Source organism: Narcine bancroftii, chromosome 8, assembly GCF_036971445.1.
Source record: "Narcine bancroftii isolate sNarBan1 chromosome 8, sNarBan1.hap1, whole genome shotgun sequence".
In the NCBI taxonomy this organism is placed as follows: Eukaryota; Metazoa; Chordata; class Chondrichthyes; order Torpediniformes; family Narcinidae; genus Narcine; species Narcine bancroftii.
The window spans coordinates 170,457,778-170,481,153 of NC_091476.1; the positions used below are offsets into that span (position 1 = coordinate 170,457,778).

At 39.3% G+C, this 23,376-nt stretch overlaps 1 long non-coding RNA gene across 1 annotated transcript; it reads left to right on the plus strand.

Moving 5' to 3' along the window:
* The first annotated feature begins 20,537 nt into the window (after positions 1 to 20,537).
* Positions 20,538 to 21,321, plus strand: LOC138741944 (uncharacterized). Its single transcript, XR_011343911.1, has 2 exons — positions 20,538 to 20,650; positions 20,778 to 21,321. It is a non-coding gene; the product is annotated as an uncharacterized lncRNA (long non-coding RNA).
* The last annotated feature ends 2,055 nt before the right edge of the window (positions 21,322 to 23,376 follow it).

Genomic DNA, 23,376 nt, shown 5'->3' on the forward strand with positions numbered 1-23,376 from the left:
TAGATAAATAAAGTCCCAACCTACCAGACAGCAATGGTGACAGCTAACGGATCTGGAAAAGTGACATCGAGCCCCAGGCGGGAGCAGAAACCTTGGCCAACCAAGCAGCAGTGGCGATGGCCCATAGAGCTGGAGCACCCACATAGAGCTCCCAGTGGGAGCAGGAACTTCGGCCTACCAGGCAGGAATGGTGGCAGTGACTTGGTCCTAGGGAGGAGTGGTTATGGTGGCGCTGAGTAGTGGGGAGTGGCTTACACACCAAATTATCATCAATCTTGTTATTTTCGGTGAATTAAGGTCTCAAAATTATATCTGGCATATAAGTCGATCCCTCTTATTTGACAATTTTTTTAGGATTTCACGACTCAGCATATACGCCAAAATATACAGTGTGTGTGTGTGTGTGTGTGTGTGTGTGTGTGTGTGTGTGTGTGTGTGTGTGTGTGTGTGTGTGTGTGTGTGTGTCTGTGTATGTGTGTGTGTGTCTGTGTGTAGTCCTGGAGCTTTTGAAAGATATAAAGGTGGATAAGTCTCCAGGTCCTGTCGGGATTTTCCCCAGGACCTTGAGAGAAGTTAGTGAGGAAATAGCGGAGGCTCTGGCAGTGATTTTTCAAATGTCATTAGAGACGGGTATAGTGCCGGAGGATTGGCGTGTTGAGCATGTGGTTCCTTTATTTAAAAAGGGTTCGAGGAGCAAGCCTAGCAATTATCAGCCTGTGAGTTTGACGTCTGTAATAGGTAAATTGATGGAAAGCATTCTTAGAGATAGTATATATAAGCATATGGAGGGACAGGGTCTGATCAGGGACACTCAACACGGATTTGTGCATGGAAGGTCGTATTTGACCAATGTTGTTGAATTTTTTGAAGAGGTGATGAGGAATGTTCATGAGGGTAGAGCAGTGGATGTTGTCTATATGGACTTTAGTAAGGACTTCGATAAGGTTCCACATGGGAGGTTAGTTAGGAAGGCTAAGTCCCTGGGTATTAATTTGGAGATAGTCAAATGGATTCAACAGCGGCTGGAAGGAAAGTGCCAGAGAGTAGTAGTAGATAATTGTTTGTCAGGATGTAGGCCGGTGACAAGCAGTGTACCTTAGGGTTTGGTATTGGGACCGTTGCTGTTTGTCATATATATTAATGATCTGGAGGATGGGGCAGTAAATTGGATTAGTAAATATCCAGATGATACTAAAATAGGGGGAATTGTGGATGATGAAGAGGGTTTTCAAAAATTGCAGAGGGATTTAAACTGCTTAGAGGAGTGGATGGAAAGATGGCAGATGGAGTTTCATGCTGATAAGGGTGAGGTGCTTCATTTTGGAAAGAATAATCAAAGCATGACATATGTGGTAGATGGGAGGGCGTTGATGAATGCAGTGAAGCAGAAAGATCTAGGAATAATGGTGCATTGTTCCCTGAAGGTAGGAGCACATGTGGATAGGGTGGTGAAGAAGGCCGCAGTATGCTTGCCAATATAAATCAGTGCATGGAATATAGGAGTTGGGACGTAATGATGAAACTGTACAAGGCATTGGTCCGGCCAAATTTAGAGTACTGTGTGCAGTTCTGGTCACCGATTTATAGGAAGGATATTAACAAGATAGAGAGAGTACAGAGAAGATTTACAAAACTGTTGCCTGGGTTTCAGCATCTGGAATACAAGGAGAGATTGAGCAAATTAGGTCTTTATTCCTTGGAACGTAGAAGGCTGAGAGGGGATTTGATAGAGGTGTTTAAGATAATGAGAGGGATAGATAGAGTTGAAGTGGAAAGGCTTTTCCCATTGAGAGTAGGAGAGATGGATACAAGAGGTCATGGGTTGAGATTTGATGGGCAAAGGTTTAGGAGTAACCTGAGGGGGAACTTCTTTACTCAGAGAGTGGTTACTGTGTGGAATGGGCTTCTGGGAAAGGTGGTGGAGTCAGGGTCAATTTTGTCATTTAAGAAAGAGTTGGATAAGTATATGGATGGGAGGGGGATGGAGAGATATGGGCAGAGTGCTTGGTAAGTGGGATTAGAGGAGGGTACTTGGATCAGTGCAGACTAGAAGGGCCAAATTGGCCTGTTTCCGTGCTGTAATTGTTATATGGTTATATGGTATATATCTGTTTTTTTTTAAATTCAAGACGACATTCATTTTTATTGGTATGTACATATGGCCCCCAATAAAATGTAACAAATACAATATTTATTTTCAAAATTAATTATTTTCTGTACAATTTTTGAACATCAAAGTTTTTGGAAAGTAAGCAAGCTGAAAAGATTCATCCTGTGAAAGATTGCAGGTAGCAGACATCTTGCTTAAAGCATAAACAAAAATCCAGTCCAATCCTCCTCAGGGACATCGAGGTCTATGTTAAAGTCTCAATATTTTATGTTGGTTCATAAAATAATATTCTGCAGGCATTCTTGACACAGAACGCTAATATAACTTTGCATCTTATGTCACCAAGACATTCATCAACTTTCATATATACAAGTAAATGCCAGTTTGCGATCCTCGAGACCCTATAAAATAACCGTACAGTGCCTCTATTCACATGTAACAAAGCCAAATTTACATTAAGCCTAAAATTATGATTAATCTGGGCCCATAAGGTAAGACCGGAGGTCAGTGAAACACAAAAATCTGCAGATTATAATAAAAACACACCAAAATGCTATAGGAACTTGGCTGGTCTTGCCACGCCCATAGGAGATAACGATATATTGCTGATGTTTTGGGGCCTGAGCCCTTCTTCAAGGAATAAGCAAAATACAAGCAAAAAAAAAATTAAATCTCAGAATAGAGACAGTCTGGCTGGGGGAGGACTTCAGACAAACAAAATGTGTAAATTGGATTATGATAAGGGGAGAGGTGAAAATTGATCTTGTCTTTGTGAAAGGAGACAGGGAAAAGGGAAAGGCGATGGGGGAAGAGGTGGTGGGGTGAGGTTTAATGAAAGCCAGAGACGTTGATATCAATGTCATTGGTTGGAGGGGGCCCAGTTGTCAGATAAGATGTTGTTTCTCCAATTTGCGGGTGGTCTCAGCCTGGCAGTGCATGAGACCATGGACGGACAATGTCAGCAAGGGAATGGGATGGGCAATACAAATTGATGGCCACTAGGAATTAAATGCTATTGCGGCGGACAGACCCAAGATGCTCAACAAATTGATCTCCCATCTTGTGCCCACTCTCTCTGATGTAGAGAAGACCACAAAAGGTATAAATTTTGAGATAGTCAAATGGATTGAACATTGGCTGAAAGGGAGAGGCCAGAGAGTGGTAGTGGATAATTGTCTGTCAGGTTGGAGGCCGGTGACCAGTGGTGTGCCTCAAGGATCTGTATTGGGCCCATTGTTGTTCGTTATATACATTAATGATCTAGATGATGGGGTGGTGAATTGGATTAGTAAATATGCAGACGATACTAAGATAGGTGGAATAGTGGATAATGAAGAAGGTTTTCAAGGATTGCAGAGGGATTTGGGCTGCTTAGAAAAGTGGGCTGAAAAATGGCAGATGGAATTTAATGCTGATAAGTGTGAGGTGCTTCATTTTGGTAAGAAGAATCAGAATAGGACATATGTGGTAAATGTGAGAGCATTGAGGAATACAGAAGAGCAGAAAGATTTAGGAGTGACGGTACATCGTTCCCTGAAGGTAGAAACTCATGTGAATAGGGTGGTGAAGAAGGCTTTTAGTATGCTGGCCTTTATCAATCATTGCATGGAATATAGAAGTTGGGAGGTGATGTTGAGATTGTATAAGACGTTGGTGCGGCCTCATTTGGAGTTCTGTGTGCAGTTCTGGTCGCCTAATTATAGGAAGGATATAAACAGAGTGGAGAGAGTGCAGAGAAGGTTTACCAGAATGTTGCCTGGGTTTAAGCATCTGGAGTATGGGGAGAGATTGGACAGATTGGGTCTTTATTCTTTGGAGCGTAGAAGGTTGAGAGGGGATTTGATAGAAGTATTTAAGATTATGAAAGGGATAGACAGAATGGATGTGGATAGACTATTTCCGTTAAGAGGAGGAAAGTTTAAAACAAGAGGACATGAGTTAAGAATTAAGGGGCAGAGGTTTAGAGGTAACATGAGGGGGAACTTCTTTACTCAGAGAGTGGTAGCTGTGTGGAATGATCTTCCGGGAGAAATAGTGGCGGCGGAGTCAATTGTATTATTTAAGAAAAGGTTGGACAGGTATATGGATGAGAAGAAGATGGAGGGTTATGGGCATTGTGCAGGGAGGTGGGATTAGAAAGGGGTGTTTGGTTCGGTGCGGACTAGAAGGGCCTAATGGCCTGTTTCCGTGCTGTAATTGTTATGTTATGTTATGTTAAGGAGCACAGGATGCAGTGGATGAACCTGCTAATTCACAAGTGAAATGTTGCTTCACTTGGAAGGACTCTTGGGGGCCCTGAATGGTGAGTGATGGAGGAGGTGTGAGTGCATCTCACAGGTCCATGTTTGTCAGCTGCATCTGAGTTGAAGCACTCCTGTCTCTGAATCAGAAGGTTTGGGATTCAAGTCTCACTCTGGAGAACCTATTGAATAATCAAATGCTGATAGTATATTTAACAAGATGTTGTTCTTCAGAAGAGAAATAGCCCCAGTGGTCATCGAAGATTCCAGGTAGAGAGAAAGATTGTCTCTGTGATTTGGACAGTATTTATTTCTTTACCGACATCTCAAGCATTGCTGACTGTGTGATGTGGGTGTAATGAGTAGCATGTTTATTGTCTTATACATAAATGCAATCTAGAGATTAAGCAAAATTCTTATTTGTTCCAGCCAAGCAGGTTCGTAAGATACACTAACGATAGTTGTACGCATTGACAGAAAATTAGATAATAACTGTAAAAGGATAGGTGGATAAATATTTGGTGTTGCAGTTAGTGCAGGGGAAAAAAAAAGTAATTATTCAATAGTGCATACATACTTTTTGTTGGGCCCCAAGTCATTTACGATTAAGGTAGCTGTTGGAGATTTAAAAAAGAACTGCTCTTGAAGCTAGAAGTGCTGAACTTCAGGCTTTTGTAGGAAGCAGGTGGAAGAGATTGTGACCAGGGTGTGGAAATGTATGTGTTAGGTGCTGTACTTCCTTTAAATGCATCAGTACTTACACAGCCGATGTGTCTCAATAAAAAAAATAACTCACTGGTTGTAAAGATCTTTGGGACATAAGGTTGTAAAATTTAATGCATAATTATTTCTTCCAGCTGAGACTGGCATATCATTTGGACAGTTTTGTATTTTTTCCCCAAATATTTCATAGTTGGAAAACTCAAAAGAATTTCTGGGAGATTTTTTGTCTTCTACCACCTTCAGTGGCTCAACATGGCAAATGAATTATTGCCTACTATTTAGGGCATCTATTGAGCTGTCTGATGCAAACTGACCTTGTACTACTGAGGGGTTTATTTTGATGTTTTCCTGGAAATGCAAATCTGCCAAGCTGCTCTGACATTGAACGCACTGCAAGATTTGCAGGATTTGGCTTATATCCCTGGCATCAGAATTTGTTTCTGGATCAGAGGAGCTACTCATGTACGGTAAATATGTTTTCATTGAGAATGCAATTATTATTTAGTGTTTGAAAAGAAGGTATCTCAAAACAGTATCTTTTCCCCATGACTGAGAAAGTCAAATATAAATATTTTAAAATTCAGATTTGCCATCAAAGTGTAACTTTTTACTTACAGGTACTTTTCTACTATGAATGACAAAATAAGACATCTTTAAAACATTGAAAATAGCATGTTATTGGGGAAATGTTAAAAAAAATCATTTCCCATAAATGATCTCATCTCTCTTCTCTGTAACGTAAAGAAAAAGCGCGAAGATTCTCCACCCTTGCGTCGGGAGGCTTACCTCTATGATTGTGACGTAACTGGTTCCAAGGTGCCGCCTGCAATCCCTCTCAAGAAGGATAATCGGCAGAGCGCAGCTCTCTGCCACCCCACAAGAATGTACAGTCCGCAACCCATCTCCCCACTCACACCTTTCCCTCCATGAACCCCTCAAGGCAGGGGCGGCAGGCGGTGGGCGGGGGCCTTCAGGGCAGGGGCTGGCCGGTGCGGACTGTGACAGCCCTGCCAGGTGCTCCGGCACCTCACCAGGCCACATTGGCTTTGGGACAATTCTATGCTGCTCAAAATGCAACAGAGCCACGGCCGTCTTTCCTACACATAATCCGTCATGCAGCTTTGTAAAATAATAATGGGGCAATGAACAATCAAAGCAGCATAAATTAATTTGCTCACTCATAAATTAAGAAAAATAAGCATTATTTTACTTTGTTCTTGACTCAATAAACAATGTGCAGGTTTCATTTCTAAATTTACTTTGCATCTCACAAACCATCTGCTCTGCGCTTGTTGACCTCATTACCATTTCTCTGAGATTTAAGAGAGCAAATGACAATTTTTCAGATTTACGACAATTCCCTTGGCCAGCTACTTTGGTAAGCGCGCACTCCTTAATTCAAGGGCTGGGGGCTCCATAAGCTGAGCCAGCACCCTCCATCCATTGCCCTTGAGAAGATGGTGTGGCATTACCTTTTTAAATTGCTTCAAGTGTGAGGGTTACCACAGTGCTATTAAGGAGAGAGTTTCCACAATTTCAACCTACCAACAGTGAAGAAAAAGTGGTATATTTTAAGTGTAGAATGGTGTGTGGCTTGGAGGACAAGTTCCCGATGGCAGGGTGCCCATGCTTTTGCCACCCTTTTTCCCCTGCTATCAAAGTTTGTAGATTTGGAAAGTGTTGTCTAAGGAGCTTCGGTGAGTCGCTGCAGTGTGTGTCAGTGTTGATATGAGCGAATATTTTGTGAACCCGGTGCTTATCAAGTGGTCTGCTCCGACCTATGTGATGTCGAACTTCTTGCATATGATTGAAGGTCATCCAGGCAATCACACTCCCGACTTGACCTTGTATCTGGTGAACAAGGTTTGGTTAATCAGGAAGTAAGTTACTTGCTGCAGGATTCCTAGTCTGCTTGTATTGCTACATTTTGGATAAGACCACTCCAGTTTCTTGTCCATGATAACTCCTAGAATGTAGATAGCGGGAGATTTATTGACAGTAATGCCATTGAATGACAGGGAGTGATCTCTGGATTTTGTCTTGTGGGATATCATTATTGGCTGACAATTGTGTGGCATGACTATCACTGATATATCTATCTCTATCTCTAGATATATATTGATACATTGTATATTTATATAGAAATATATACATATATACTGTTACGAGCACAGAGGACCCCAAAACCCAGCAGCAATAGATATTCACCAAGAAACAAAAGTTGCTTTTAATTATCTTTAAACATGAAAACAGAATCACACTTTAACTTAACTTAACTAACCTAACAACCCCCTTCTAATTCTAAGGGCACGTATATGTAATATGTGTGTAATATGTGTGTAATTTCAGAAAGATTATTTGGTTCACAGTCCAATCTCACTTCTCATTCCTCCAAGTTCACTGGTTGCAGGAAATACTTATACTGTGCACAGAATTGAACATTTATAAAGTTCACCAGGCTTTGGTGCTTGAAAGGTAAATGGTTACTGCTCAGGAAGGTTCTTATCAGTTTTCAGAGAGAAATTTGTTTGTTTCAGGACACCCACAACTGATGTACTTCCATCAGCCAGTTCAGTGTCTTGCAGATGAAACTTGCCCCCTCAGGGTTCTCCAGTTGATAACCTCTTTCTTTCAGGTCACCACAGAGTTCCTTGTTGTTTTTCTTATTCCAAGAGAAACATTAGACAGCCAGTCCTCTCCTTTTGCATGAACCACAAGGGCTTTGACCAGGCCATCTTCCAAATCGGGCTTTCCACAAGCTTGCTAGCTGGGACTGGAACAGTCCCAGCTACTGTTGCTGGCTGTAACACTGTAGAAGTGATCCCTCGCTCTCTCTGAGAGAAAGCCTGTTTGACTCTCTCTGCTTGAAAAACCACATGACCCTTTTAGAACAGCAAGTTCTCCTTCAGACAATCTGAAGCTCCAACAAGTGATTTCATCTGTTGCTCTTTTGTAAACAACAATCCATTAGTGAAGTCTCTTGGGCACTTGCAAAGAGTGTTGGGCCCAACATGTCTAGCATGGGACAGAGCTCCAATATTTTAAATAAGATCTGTTTTAAAGTGTTTGTATGTTATATACTCTAACAAATCTTTCCCAATTTATCTCCCAAAACTTATCTATATACTCTGTCACAGTACAAACAATTCTGTATAGGTACATATAGGTATAGAGACTAACAAACCTTCATGGAAAGAAATAGAAAGGCTACACTGTAAGATGCTAACCACTACTTAGTCACAGAAAGGATGGCCACCTTACAATTTGAAAAGAAGTATTTCACAGAGCCTGCAGAATTCTGGAAAAAGGTCTGTGCACAGACAAGACCAAGATGTTTTCGATGATTTTGGACTATTTAAAGGTTGTTAATTTTTTTAAAAAGTGGTTCCACTGGATGTACATTTCACCAATGTATGTGCAATTTCATTTGTTTTAATAGCTTGAACACCGTAATAGTTTTGATTATTTGAATGTTTCAATCTGCCAATAGTTTCCTACCAATATCTGATGGGATTTACCCATGCCTCAATGCAGATCTTTGCCATTGAAGATCAGACAGCATTGGGTGCAACAGTAGAAAATAAGGGACATGCAGAGGGAAGTGTGGACTTCATGCAGAAAGTAATTGGCATGAGCAGGTGGATCACTGCTGACTGCAATATTTTAGCCACTTTTCTTTACATACTAATCCATTTGAACACAGCATAATCCCTCAAACAGAAATTAAAATGACCAAGTAATATTGATGTTGTTTGGGGATTAAATATTGAGAGCACCATTTGTTTTTCCACAAATGGTGTATCATTTACATTTGTCTGAGGGATTTAATAAGGACTTGGTCTATTGAAATCAGAAACATCTGTTGGTATAATATTGTCTTCATATTCTATTGATCTGTCAGCCTGAATCACATGCTGAAGTCTTTTGAGAGGAATTTGACCCCAAAATTCTTTGATTTAGAAAAAAAATATGATCCAACAGTAACACAGCTAATAATTTACCACAATGTTTTACCAGGTTTACAATTGGGAGATAAATGATAATGATATTTTATGCTGACAAATGTGATATGCTAAACTCATTGAAAAAAGAATGTGCAACATAAATGAGGGAGAATTTGCATAGGAAAATGTAATAGTCCGCAGAAAAAGTAGTCATGAAATTCTTTATCTGCACAATGCACTGAAACAGATAACAAAGTAAGTAGAGTTTGAGGAAGGAAAGTATAATTACTTTGCCTGAAATCTTGAGCAGGGAATGTATTCTGGCAAGGACTCCATTTTGTATTTACACTATAGATATAATCCTTAAACTCATTTCTCAGCAAACTGGGAAGGTGGGATTCATGCACTTGGAACCAGAATAAGAGAATATAATTCTACAACTCTATATATTTTCTCCTTTAAAGCCTCAGTTCTGATTTTTCCTCATAGATCTGCATCAGATTTGTTCGATAATCCTTCTGTGAAACACGTGGGATGAATTGCAGGTAAATGGAGCCTGTGTGAAACATCAACTTGGTTGGCATGGATGATTTTGGATGAAGGGCCTCTTCCATGTTGTATGACTCTATGGCTCTCCAAGGTAAGAGTGTCTACACTATGGTTTAAAATTACATTTTTTTCAGAAGCCAATAAATACTCCAAAAAAGTGCTGGAGAAACTCAACAGGTCCCACAGCATTCATCGGAGGCAAAGATAAACAACTCATATTTTGGGTGTGAGCTCTTCGTCAAGGTATACCTTGAGCCATACCTTAATGATGGACTCAGGCCAGAAATATTGGTTATATATCTTTGCCTACTATGGACACTTAGGGAACTGCCGAGTTCCTTCAGCACCTAAATGTATTAACTATAATCTAAGCGTCCTCAGATGTTTTTTGTTTCACTGAATACTACAAATATAGTCTTGCAAACCATGCTTCAGAAAGGGAGTTTAAGTTGTAAAAAGTGATGGAGAGGCAATCAATAAAAATGGCTCATTCACTTAAAAAAAGGAGGAAGCCTTGACAAGGTACACAAATTTTTTATTTGTTTAGCACAAGGGATAACCTGAATTCAATATGATCGTGCATGACTTTAATGAATGAAGAAGCTGACGCAAAATGTCAGATGGTGACCCCCAACTCCTCATTGAATGTTTGTATGTATTCCAAATAAATTAAGATGATAAAACTGGAGAATAGACTACAGATTTTTAAACCAGTTTAATAAAAACAAACCAGAATACTTGCTGATCTGACACCTATGGTGACTAGTAGATGCCAGATAAGCAAGTTTTCTGGTTGCTGGAGTCTCATTCTTACAATGCCAAACTAATACACCTGCATTAAGAGTACATTACACTGAAAAAAACTTCACCTGAATGAATTTAGTTTAAACCTTAAAGAATTTTACTTTATTTTCAGTCACATTCTTTGAAAACGTTTAACCATCATTGCATCTGCAGGCTCCTCCCCCTCCATGGATTGCCCAAATGACAAACAATAATAATTTAGATAATTAACCCTCCCTCCAACAAGTTTACTAATATACTTAATAATATACAAATAAAGTTAAAGACCCTTACTAAGCAGGAATAAGCAGACACTTTAAGAGAGTCACTCCAATGGCGAGCAGCATCCACCAGCTCTACATCATGGGCAATGCCATTTTATTCAAACATAACTTTATTCAAACAGCCTCTATGAGCAAAGCACGACCGAAGCCCTCCACTGGCTGAATGGTTGTTTCCATCTTCACCAGATTTTCCGTCTTATTTCAGAAAACAATTTTAATTTTTTATTTCAATTGCATTTATTTTGACTTGTATTTATTTTCCTCAATAATTTTGCTGGTTGTTTGAGGTTTCCAGTTGCTTGAATTCGGGATAACAGAGGTTTAACTGTAATTCTTTTGTTCCATCTGGTGAAACCTTGGATTAGTTAGCCAGATTTTGTAAAGACTAAGATATTACAGGAATTTAAAATGCAATTGGATACTTGACTCAGGGAATAAAATGACTGGAGGCGGAAGCTTCAAAAAATCCTCAGTGTTGGAACACTTCTGGTGGTCTAAATTGTCTTAAACATTCTTAATCCTTTTAACATTTTGAACCTATTTTAGCTGCCTAAAGATGTTTGACTCTTGACACTGTGCCACTGGGGACTCATTTATGTTCACATATTTGCTGAATCATCATTTGAACATCATTTTAAGAAGTTCATGCTCCCTGCTCATCTGAAGTTTCTCAATAATCTGGCTCCTCCCTTTGGATTTCGGGTGAACGGGCAGTGACCTTATTGAAATAAGATTCTTAGGAGCCAGGACAGAGAAAACATCAAGATGTTTCCATGAGTTGGAGAAGCGCAAATGAGAGGACCTAGTTATAAGATTTTTAGGCCTGGTCATTTAATACTGACATGTATGGAAATTTATTTCCTCAGAGGGTGGTGAATCATTGAATTTTTGAGGTTGGATCATTTGGGGTATTAAGGCATTTAAGGAAATTTGGCATGTCATCAAATATTCTATCAAACTTCCACAGGTGTGGAAAGTATATCAACTCATTGAATGGTGACTTGATTTTGTAATTCAAGTGCCAAGGAATGCAAAAGGCTGCAGAAAGTAGCAAATGTAGCCAAGCCCACCACAGGCTCCAATCTTTCATCCACTGTAATGAGATGCTGCCTCAAGGACGTAGTCAACATTATAAAAGACCCCCTCCCCCATCACCCTGATCACACCCTCTTCTCACTGCTACCTTCAGGAAGAAGGTGCAGAACCCAGAGGTCTGGCACATCTATTTTGAGAACAATTTGATTTTGCAACGACCATCAGGCTCATGAAACCTCCCCTTTCTACTGAGCCATAAACTTGCACCATAAAAAGACCTCTCTACATGAGTGAAACACCACTTATTTTTGCTCTAATGTAACTGTGAATATTTATAATCTCTTTCCATACAGTAATTTGATATATACAACTTGAGTCTATCTCTCCCAAAGTGCCTATTTGGCATCAGCAAATAAAAATGTTGGAGCAAATGTACATTGTACTTGTGTATATGACAATAAATTCATTGTCATTATTATTTAAAAGAGAAAAAGTTAATTTTTGATGGAACAGTGAATATAAGGGCCAGGTGGAGTAAAGAAAAGGAGGTGATATTGAATCATGAGCTAATTCTGTTCCTAATTTCATACATTCCCTGTGGTAAACCAATGTTGTGTTATGATTGGCTGCTGCCGACTGGACATGTCTCCTGAGACTAATCCTATCCACAGCCATTTGCATGCTTCCCATTCCACTCTGTCTTGATCAGTCAATGAGGATGTTCCAGTCTATAGTTAATAAAAGTCTATCTGTTTCACAATTTCATTCTTTTGTGATTATTGATGGTGCATCCATTCCCCATATCTGTAATCAGTTCTACAACAACCCTCTAAGAACTCTAGTTTCATACTTCTTCATTCCTCTTCTGCCATTAGCTCATTCATCTGACCAATGACAAACATGCTTCATCCACCTTGACTCCAGAACTTCTGAAATGTTTCGATGTTCCAAATCTCTCCTTATTTAAGACCCACTGTGCTGTCTTCTTATAACTTGCTCTTTGGGTCTGTCAATTTTTCAGATGCAGCACGTGCTATTAAATATTGTAAACAAATGCAGCTCATCTTAAAGTAAGACCAATGAGACCAGTTTAGCTTCTTTTAAACATATCATAAAAACTTTCTAAAAAATGTCAAGGACAGCTTTTGAAGCACCAACACCTAAATCATTCTTCTTGTCAGTATTCTCTGCCATTCTTTCACTAATATTGTCTGCTTTCATGGTTTCTTACATGAGGAGGATGCTGTATCCACTGTCCATTGTGCACTTTATTTGTCCTACTATTTGTAAATTTCACCAGAATTGATATTCAGAGTTATGACCATTTCCATCTAAGCTTTTCGTTAACTTTATTTGAATAAATCTCTGAAATAATTAGCAAACAGCCCATGGCAGAATCACTTTTCATCAAAAGTCTGCTTGATACATTGATACAATTCAATTTGAGTTCATCATTGTTCAGTGAATTCTATCAAAGTGTTGTTCCTTCAAATTCCCATCAAAATTACTCTTCAAAGGCTTTGATCGGCAGGTTGTCACAATGTGACCTTTTGACATCTGAAATACTGAATTGTTCTAAATTGAAAAGAATATGTTGAATCATATTATATCACTGGGGATCTATTTTTCATATATATATATATATATATATATATATATATAAATATATATATGAAACGGTCAACCAGTTTACCTATCTCGGCTGCACCATTTCATCGGATGCAAGGATCGACAACGAGATAGACAATAGACTCGCCAAGGCAAATAGCGCCTTTGGAAGACTACACAAAAGAGTCTGGAAAAACAACCAACTGAAAAACCTCACAAAGATTAGTGTGTACAGAGCCATTGTCATACTCCTGTTCGGCTCCGAATCATGGGTCCTTTACTGGCATCACCTACGGCTCCTAGAACGCTTCCACCAGCGTTGTCTCCGCTCCATCCTCAACATTCATGGGAGCGACTTCATCTCCAACATCGAAGTACTCGAGCTGGCAGGGTCCGCAAGCAACGAATCCGTGCTGCTGAAGACCTAACTGCACTGGGTGGGTCACGTCTCCAGAATGGAGGACCATCGCCTTCCCAAGATCGTGTTATATGGCGAGCTCTCCACTGGCCACCGAGACAGAGGTGCACCAAAGAAGAAGTACAAGGACTGCTTAAAGAAATCTCTTGGTGCCTGCCCCATTGACCACCACCAGTGGGCTGATCTCGCCTCCAACCATGCATCTTGGCGCCTCACAGTTCGGCGGGCAGCAACCTCCTTTGAAGAAGACCGCAGAGCCCACCTCACTGACAAAAGGCAAAGGAGGAAAAACCCAACACCCAACCCCAACCAACCAATTTTCCCTTGCAACCGCTGCAACCGTGCCTGCCTGTCCCGCATCGGACTTGTCAGTCACCAACAAGCCTGCAGCAGATGTGCGCATACCCCTCCATAAATCTTCATCCGCGAAGCCAAGCCAAGAAAGAATATATATATATATTTTTTTTTAAAAATATATATAAATAAATATATATATCTATATATATATATATAGATATATATATACATATACACACATATATATACACATACATACATATACACACACATACACACACATACATACACATATATACATACACACACACATACACACACATATACACACATACACACACATACATACACACATACACACACATATATACACATACATACATATACACACACATACACACACACATACACACACGTACACACACATACACATATATACATACAAGAAGTGCAGAAACACTGCTTCATTCATAGTACATTCAGTCAATACATTAATTATTTTTAAATCAAGGTCTCCACATTTGTATTTTTAGCATATCCCATGTAAAAGGCATCATGCGCCATCTTGAATGATACACAGGTCAAGTCTTTAAATGGCTTTTACTTAGGACTTGGCCCATGAATGTCCACTAGAGATATGGTATTTGACTGCAGACTTTCACAAAGACCCTTGCATTCTTTCCAGATCTTTGTTGCAAATCCACAGTTAACAGCTGGTTAAACTGATCACACCACACACATCTAACTTAATTTCATAGCCTGAGACTTTCCTACAGCTCTCTTACTGTGGAGTGTAAGATGAACCTGCTGATAAAGAATGAAATTTGCCCAAATTTTCAGATGGCATTGACATTAGCAAAATGATATTCATGCAAATTGGAAGGTCAGATTTTTCATATTCAATTTTGATTTAAATCATATAACAATATAACCACTTACAGCACAGAACAGGCCCAGTTCGGCCCTACTAGTCCATGCCGTAGCAAATCCCCACCCTCCTAGTCCCACTGACCAGCACCCGGTCCATACCCCTCTAGTCCCCTCCTATCCATGTAACTATCCAGTCTTTCCTTAAATGTAACCAATGATCCCGTCTCGACCACGTCTGCCGGAAGCTCATTCCACATCCCTACCACCCCTTGTGTAAAGAAATTTCCCCTCATGTTCCCCTTATAATTTTTCCCCTTCAATCTTAAACCATGCCCTCTGGTTTGAATCTCCCCCACTCTTAATTGAAAAAGCCTATCCACGTTTACTCTGTCTGTCCCTTTTAAAATCTTAAACACCTTTATCAAGTCCCCCCTCAATCTTCAATCATCTATCAGTCAGCTCATGACCTAAAAAGATTTGATTAAAACTCAGGAATAAGTTCTTTAATGAAACAATATATTCTTTCACTCTGTTGTTGGCTCCCTGTCCCAAATTTACAGCTATTGGCTATTTCTAAGTTAACAGTTTCTTCCAAATTCTGTACCACATCTTGAACAAGATATTTTTCAGCTTGTGTAGTGAGAGGATATTTCTCCAATGTGTTATATAATTCTGAATCTCTACTAGGAGTCTTGCTTTTTCAAATTTGCCTATCACATTATTTCGGCTTGTCACAATGTTGGTCTCTCCTTCAACTTGCACAAGTTGGCTTAGTTCAATATATGAGCTGCATGCCTCTTTAGTTTGGGTCAACATGCCAAGGTTTCAGATATAGCCATTTTGGAAAGCCATGCTGTTCCCTTCCTATGCTACAGTGACATAGTAAAACATGTGATCATCCAATGACATATCCTTTAATTCCCATGCCTTCTTGTATATGCATGCACGTTGGTTTATGTGGAGGCCTTGAACTAAAAGATGACAGGAAAGCAGCGAAAAAGAGTTTTAATCTTCCAATTTCACTGAAACTCGCTAAAGTAAGAGTCATGAAATAGTCTTCAACTGCAGCAAAGAGAAAATACCTGGCAGTTTTTATCTCCCTAACATCCTGAAGTTCATTGTGATAAGTTTACAAGTATTGAATGGTAGGAAAGTCCAGGGAATTAGATTGCATTGGACCCAGGGTGAATGAGCCAGTTCAATAGGATATAAATTAAATTGGAACCAAAATTTGATTTAAAGGAAGGAAGGAGGGTTGCTTTTTAGACTGGAGTTCTGTGATAAGTAAAATGCTTCAAGGATTGGTGCTTTCCACACTTGCTTGAATTTTATGTTAATGACCAGAATAAAAATGTAGGCAACATTATTGAGAGTAAACTTGATGGGACAATGAGGAAGGTCATAGAAGATTACAATGTGATCTAATCAGCTGAGTTAGTGGATCAAACAATGGAGGATCGAGTTTGTTTTGGGCAAGAATGAAGTTTTACACTTTGGCAAGTTCAACTAGGACAGGATTTACACAATAAATTACACGGCCCCAGAGTGTGTTAGTGAATCAAGAGCCTAACAGATACAAGTACATAGTTCTTTGAATGTGGCAGCAAAGATAGAGTGGGCTGTGAAGAAGGCATTTGGCATATTTGCTTTTATTATTAAGGGCACTGAGTAGAAGAGATGGGACATCATGTTACAACTATACAAGACGTCGGCAAGACCACACTTGTTTTTTTTCCATATAAAGGATATAGTAGAATTCAATGAATCAAAAAAAAAAGATATTTGAAGTCTTTTCTCACTCTCTTTGGAATAAGTGGGCCAACAGGTTTAATATTGAATGCATCACAATCCTATTAGGTTTCCCTCACTTCCCTTATCACTAGAAGGGCCTTATTGATGCTGTCCCTCCCAGTCATACTCTACGGCTCTCTGATATGATGGAATGTTTAACTTTGGGGAAAAAAATAAATGTTCCACCACAGAAATTAATCTTAATTTCATTTCTTTATGGGGTTCTTTTCTCAATTATTTCCAAAATTTGTAAGATTAACTATTTTCTGGTTTATGACTCTATTGGTTACTTTTAAAAAAAAATATTATCAGTAGGGGTCTGTCCATGTTAAGCCAATAGCCTTTGTCGGGTGTGGTTAAATAAGTAGAATAAGTTTAATGGTTTTTTTCACTTTTTAATGTAACATACGTTAAAATACCGTCTGTGTTATTCTATGTTTTATTAATATTCTATTTCATTCTCATTTATACAATGAAATTAATAAAAATATTGAAAGATTTATTGTCAGAGTACATGACATCTCATACCATCCAGAAATTATTTTTCTGCCGGCGAGACAGAATTACCACTGCAAAAAAAATAATTGTACACAGCAAACAAATAAAGAACTCTAAACAGATTACAAGTATAAACAATCTGACTGTGCAATGCAGAGAGCATTAAAAATTCAATAATGTGCACAAGTAAGAGTCCTTAAATGAGTCCCTGATTGCATATGTGTGTGAGGAGTCTGATGGTGGAGGAGTAGCACTGTTCTTGAACCTGATGGCGCAAGTCTTGTGGCACCTAGACCTCTTTCATGATGGCAGCAGTGAGAACACAGCATGTGCTGGGTGGTGTGGATCCTTGATGCTCTCCGAAGGCAGTGTTCCCTGTAGATGTTCTTGATAGGGGAGGGTTTTGCCTGTGATGTCTTGGGCTGTGTCCACTACCTTTTGGTGGACATTATGCTCAGGGGTATTGGTGTTCCCACACCAGACCATGATTCAGGCAGTCAGCACACTTTCCACCACACATCTGTCAAAATTTGCCAGTGTTTCTGGAGTCATACCGAACCTCCGCAAACTCCTGAGGAAGTAAAGGTGCCGACGTGCTTTTTCACATTTCTTTTAGTTTGTTCAGTCCAGGAAAGATCCTCTGAGATAATGACTCCCAAAAACAAATTTTCTCACCTCTCCACCTCTGATTCCCTCCATGATCACTGGATTGTACACCTCTGGTTTTCCCTTCCTGAAGTCAACAATCAGCTCTTTCATTTTGGTGGGATTGAGTGCAAGGTTGTTGGTGCACCATTCAGCCAAGTTTCCAATCTCCCTCCTGCATGCTAACTCATCACCTTTCTTTATGCAACCCACCACAGTGGGATCATCATCAAATTTGTAGATAACGTTATTGTCTTACCGAGTCACACAAGATGTAGGTGTAAAGAAAGTAGAGCAGGGGGCTAAGAATGTAGCCCTATGGTACTGATGGAGATTGTGGAGCAGATGTTCTTACCAATCTTCACTGATTGTGGTATGGAGGTGAGGAAATCTATGATCCAATTACACAGTGTGGTGTCGAGCGCCAGGTTTGCTGATCAGTTTTGAGAGGATATTGGTGTTATTTGACCAGAGCTTTTGAAGGATTATTCCATTAATTTTTACACATGGTACATTTGTTCCTCAAAGATTTAGGCTGGAATGGCACACAAAGCTTTTTGCATTTAATTTTAAATCTGAAATATCTCTTCAGAGAATACATGGTTATACAGCATATACACTATCCCTGCATTCAGTTTGAAGTTCAGTTATAAACCTTTCTCTCAAATTAATATGCATCAGCATTCTATAATGCACCCTGGTGCAACCCTGCACAAATTCAATAAATGTGGAATTATTTCAGTGATTGATGTGGCAACTGATTTAAATTCTGTCTACCCTTTCACTGTGTATTCACAGAATTGTGTTAACCCTGAGTCCTTTTTTTTTTCTGCAAGTGTCATCTAGAGTTCTTGAAAATTCCTGATAATACACTTTCCTGATGTTGATATTCACAATAACTGCATTAAATTGAAACATTTGGGTTCACGTCCTCACACTGAACACACTGTGGCTGAGTTGAGCTAAATTTGTACATACCAACCATATCATAAAACTTTATTTCTGACTTTGGCTCCTGGTTTCAATGGACTCTGTAAAATTCATGAAATGGAAAAAGAGCAAAAGCCTCTTGCTCTTTTAGACTATTGAGTTTTAAATAGTCCAGAATAGTTAAAGGTAATCTTAAGAACTAAATATTCCAGAGATAATGAAAATTCATCAAGAAGCATCACTTGGACAATTGAAGAATGGGACATCTTCCGTCCCTTATCATGGTGTCTATATCAAATGAGTACGTGATAAATCTGGTACATTTCTAGTGCACCTGAGAATTTTGACCTTAAATTCCCACCCTGGTCATACTCTCTTCTCATCTCCTCCATCAGGCAGAAGTTAACATGAACTTCCAGATTCAGGGACAGTTTCTTTCTTGATGTTATCAGATTCTGAAATGGATTTATAATTCCCATATGCCCTGGCACAGTTTTAACCATACTTATCTTGATACCCTGCACTCTTGCCACAGTCACTATCTTAAATACAGGTGGACAAGTTGGATGGCATGCAAAACATTTTTTTTTCATTTTATTAAATGGTATTAAACAAATTCACTTAATTGTTCTTCAGTAAGGAACAAAGACATCTAAGCAATTTCTTTATTAAGGTTCACAGAATGTCACTGGGGCTCATGAGCTAGGACTTTTCTCGTTGGAATGTAAAAAGGTTGAGTGGGCCTTATAAAGGTTTATACAATCATGAGGTAAATAGTCATAGTTTTCTTTCAGAGCTGGGAACTTAAAACTAGAGGTCATAAATTTAAAGTGAAATGGGATAGATTAAAAAGGCACATGATGGTTATCTTTCTTCATATGAATGGTGGTGGGTATATGAATGAGCTACCAGAGGGACTTGTAGGGAAAGGCATTACTGTAATAATTATAAAAAAAAGCTAGCATAGGTAAAAAGGTTTAGAATCATAGGTAATCTGTGGTTAGCAAGGGTGGTACATGAGTGGGGAACAAAAGGTTGAGAACCACTGGTTTAGAGGGTTATGGGCTGAATGCAAACATTTGGGGCTAGCTTTGGCAGATAACCTTTAAGAAAGAGATCAGACTCAAAATGTTGATTGACCATTTCTACCATTTCGAGTTCCTCCAACAATTCTTTGCCTGCTCAAGATTCCAGCATCTAAAGTGTTCGTGTTTATCAACTTGGTTGAGCTGAATAACCTGTTTTCACATTGTAAAATCCTATGACTAAAAAAGCCTGGCACCAGAAGTCAAGCTTAATTGAATTGTCAGCAGATTGACTGGTGGGACAGTTGTGTATGTCATTAGGACTTAAGTTATAGCACAGAGTGAAACTCAAATAATCCAGGTTCTCATAGCTTGGAAATCATCTCTCTTCTCTATGGTTCTTATGCTGTTGAGCACATTGGACCCTAGTTCCTACGTGCCTTTTAAACTCAGATTCTCATGGTTCCCTGAAATTCTTGGGCCCTGATTTATTTTGAAACTCACTAGTAGTTCCTTTCATTCACTGATTTACTGAACAATAAATATCAAAATAGGTGAATTAAAAGTGCATTGGCATATTAACAGGAATAATAACAAAATCGGTTAATCCAATCTCAATATAGTCCTGAAAAGGCCTGATTTTCAGGATTTACGACAGAGAGAAAGGAAAGGGTATCCCAGTTTCAAATATTACATTAAAGATTTTTTAAAAATTTATCAACCTTAATTAAAGGTAATTGATGACAGAATAATCACATAGTGGTTGCACAATGGTCGTCTAGCAACTGTGACATGGATTAAAATCTAGCGATGTCTCAAAGGAGTTTATGCATTCTCCCTCTTACCTGTGTGGGTCTTTTCCAGGCGGTCTCGTTTCCTCCCATTCTCCTAATTATACAGGTTTGCTAGGTTAATTGGATAGAATTGAGCTGCATGGGTTCCATGGGCCGAAGGGTGCGGGGCTTCTGGAGTGCTATATTCATAAAAATAATCTTTTTTTCTGCATTTTTAAAAACTCTCTTTTCAGGGCTCAGGACAATTAACAATAATTCAATAACAGCATCTGTTGGCTGAATCCATTGAGGACATGAAGAAAAGAAAGGAATAAAGGGAAGTTCAGAATTAGAAAATTGTCTGTTGGCACATAATCACGGGGACTTCTGAAAATTTGCTTTCTTTGCTTCAGTAAATTTTGACCCTGCAGTCGTGCTCGCCATCTTTCACATGTTTAAATTTATGAGCATGCTCCACCAACCCATCTTTTGTCATTCTCTCAAGAAAAAAGAATGCGAAAATTGTGAATTTGGAAAATACCAGCCATATTATCATGAATTGCATAATGAATTAAGTTACACTGAACAGAGAAATACACATAATACAGCAAGCAACATGCTCTGAGGTTATTCAAATAGGTGCAAGCATCTACAGCTACCACAATCAGTTAGCCCCCCCACCCCCCCCCCCCATAGTGATGCATTATTGCGATTGAACGGTTTAACTGCAAGGTGGAATACATGTTAATGGAAGCTAATTAAACAACATGGACTAATTCCCAAGTTAAACAGTATAAAGGAATATAAGATTAATCATTATCATTTACAGAACAATATGATAAACTTATGCAAGAAATGGGAGTACTTAAATGAGTTGCTTAACACCAATTATTTGAATGTTACACAGCCACATAAAGCTTGAATTGAGGATCTGAGAAGCAAGGGCACATTTATAATGAAAGTTCACAGAACCTCGTCATCATTAAATGGGCTTGCAACCAACTTCTGTGTACTTGGTCAAACTTTGGACAGGCAACAGGGAGTGGACCTGGCTGCAGCTTCAACTTTGTACCTGTGGGATCATACTGGTGTCTCAGCAACGTGCTCTGTGGGGGTTGACGACACATTCCCAACATGTGGAGACTCGTGCGTTGAAGCTGGCTTCCAAACATTACTGGTGTAAACCTACTCAACTTCACTCTGTCTGGACTCTGACTAGTTTCAATCCTGAAATTTCCGGATAGTTGAGCGGCACGGTTGGTGTACCCGTTAGCGTGACATCTTTACAGCAACAGTCATTGGGACCGGGGTTCAAATCCTGCACTGACTATAAGGAGTTTGTACATTCTCCCCGTGTCTCCCCAAGGGCTCTGGTTTCCTCCCACCGTTCTAAACCTTCCGTGGGTATAAGTTAATTGGGTGTAAAATGTACTTGATGTGGAAATCGCATCATGTGCACAAGATAATTCACTTGAGAGTCTATGTTACGCAGAGTAGCATGGAACAACTTGAAAATGTGGTTGTAACATTTTACTCCAGCAAAGGTTTGTTGTATATAGTACTCTAATAAACAGGCTTAATGTGACCTGATAGATCTTAAGAAAATAAAGTAAAAAGAAGATAACCTCATTGATGTTCACATGTGGCTTCACATATGGCTAAAGGTAATTAGTTCAAAGGAATGCCCACACCTGCAAAAACTACAGAGCAAGTACACAAAAGTTGAACCGCCTTCCACGAGAGGGTCTGAAGGATTTGAGATGTGAGATATGGATGAATACAGATGACAGCAGAAGCAAATCATTCAGAAACTGAAGCAGGAGAGGAGGTGAAGGGTGGGATGAGGAGAGATTGATTAGGCTCAATGTGATAAAAATGAGAAAAGCTCAGGGGTGATAATACAATGGAATTAGGTTGCTTAATGAAGGCGAATCTCACTATTTATCAGTTCACAATTACCCATGAAATGACAACTATTTTCTGAAGCCACCAGGAGTCTAAATTGCAAAATTGGGCAGATTATGATTGATCGCTACTTTATTTTATGACCAATTAATTAATTAGAACAAATTGATTGGCAATCAATCTGACTGAGATTGCCTCTCATAAAATGCATGCATCCAAGAGCCATCTTTTAGTGCCTGTTCCATTTTCCTTAAACTATATCATTATTGACCATGATATGATTCCAACATTTGTGTTTTAGAACCATAGAACGTTATAGCATAATATTCAGCCCTCTCAGCTCTTCTAGTCTGTTCTGAACCATTTTATTTGCCTCGACCTCCTAATCTGATCACAGGCAATAGCCCTCCATACCCCTCCCATCCTAGTAACTTTCCAAATTCTTCATAATTAAGATTTGTCCATATTCATCATTTCAGCTGACAGCTCATTACTCACTCCCACCTCCCTCTGTGTGAAGAAGTTAGCCTAAGCTTTTCCACTTTTACTCTTAACCCATGTCCTCTGGTTTGTATCTCATCTACCCTCAGTGGAAAAAGCCAACCCACATTTACTCTGTCTATCCCCCTCATAATTTTAAATATCTCTTATCAAATCTCCCCTCATTCTTCTAGTCTCCAGGGAATAAACATCCTAACCTGTTCAACCTTTCCCTATTGTTCAGTTCCTGAAGTCTGAGCAACATCCTAGTAAATCTTCTCTGCCCTCTTTCTACCTTATTGATATCTTTTCTGCAGTAGGTGACCAAAACTGCAGATAATACTACAAGTTTGGCCTCACCAATGTCTTGTACAACTTTACCATAACATCCCAACTCCTGTACTCAATACTTTGATTTATTAAGGCCAATAAGCCTAAAGCCCTCTTTACCACCCTATCCACCTGTGA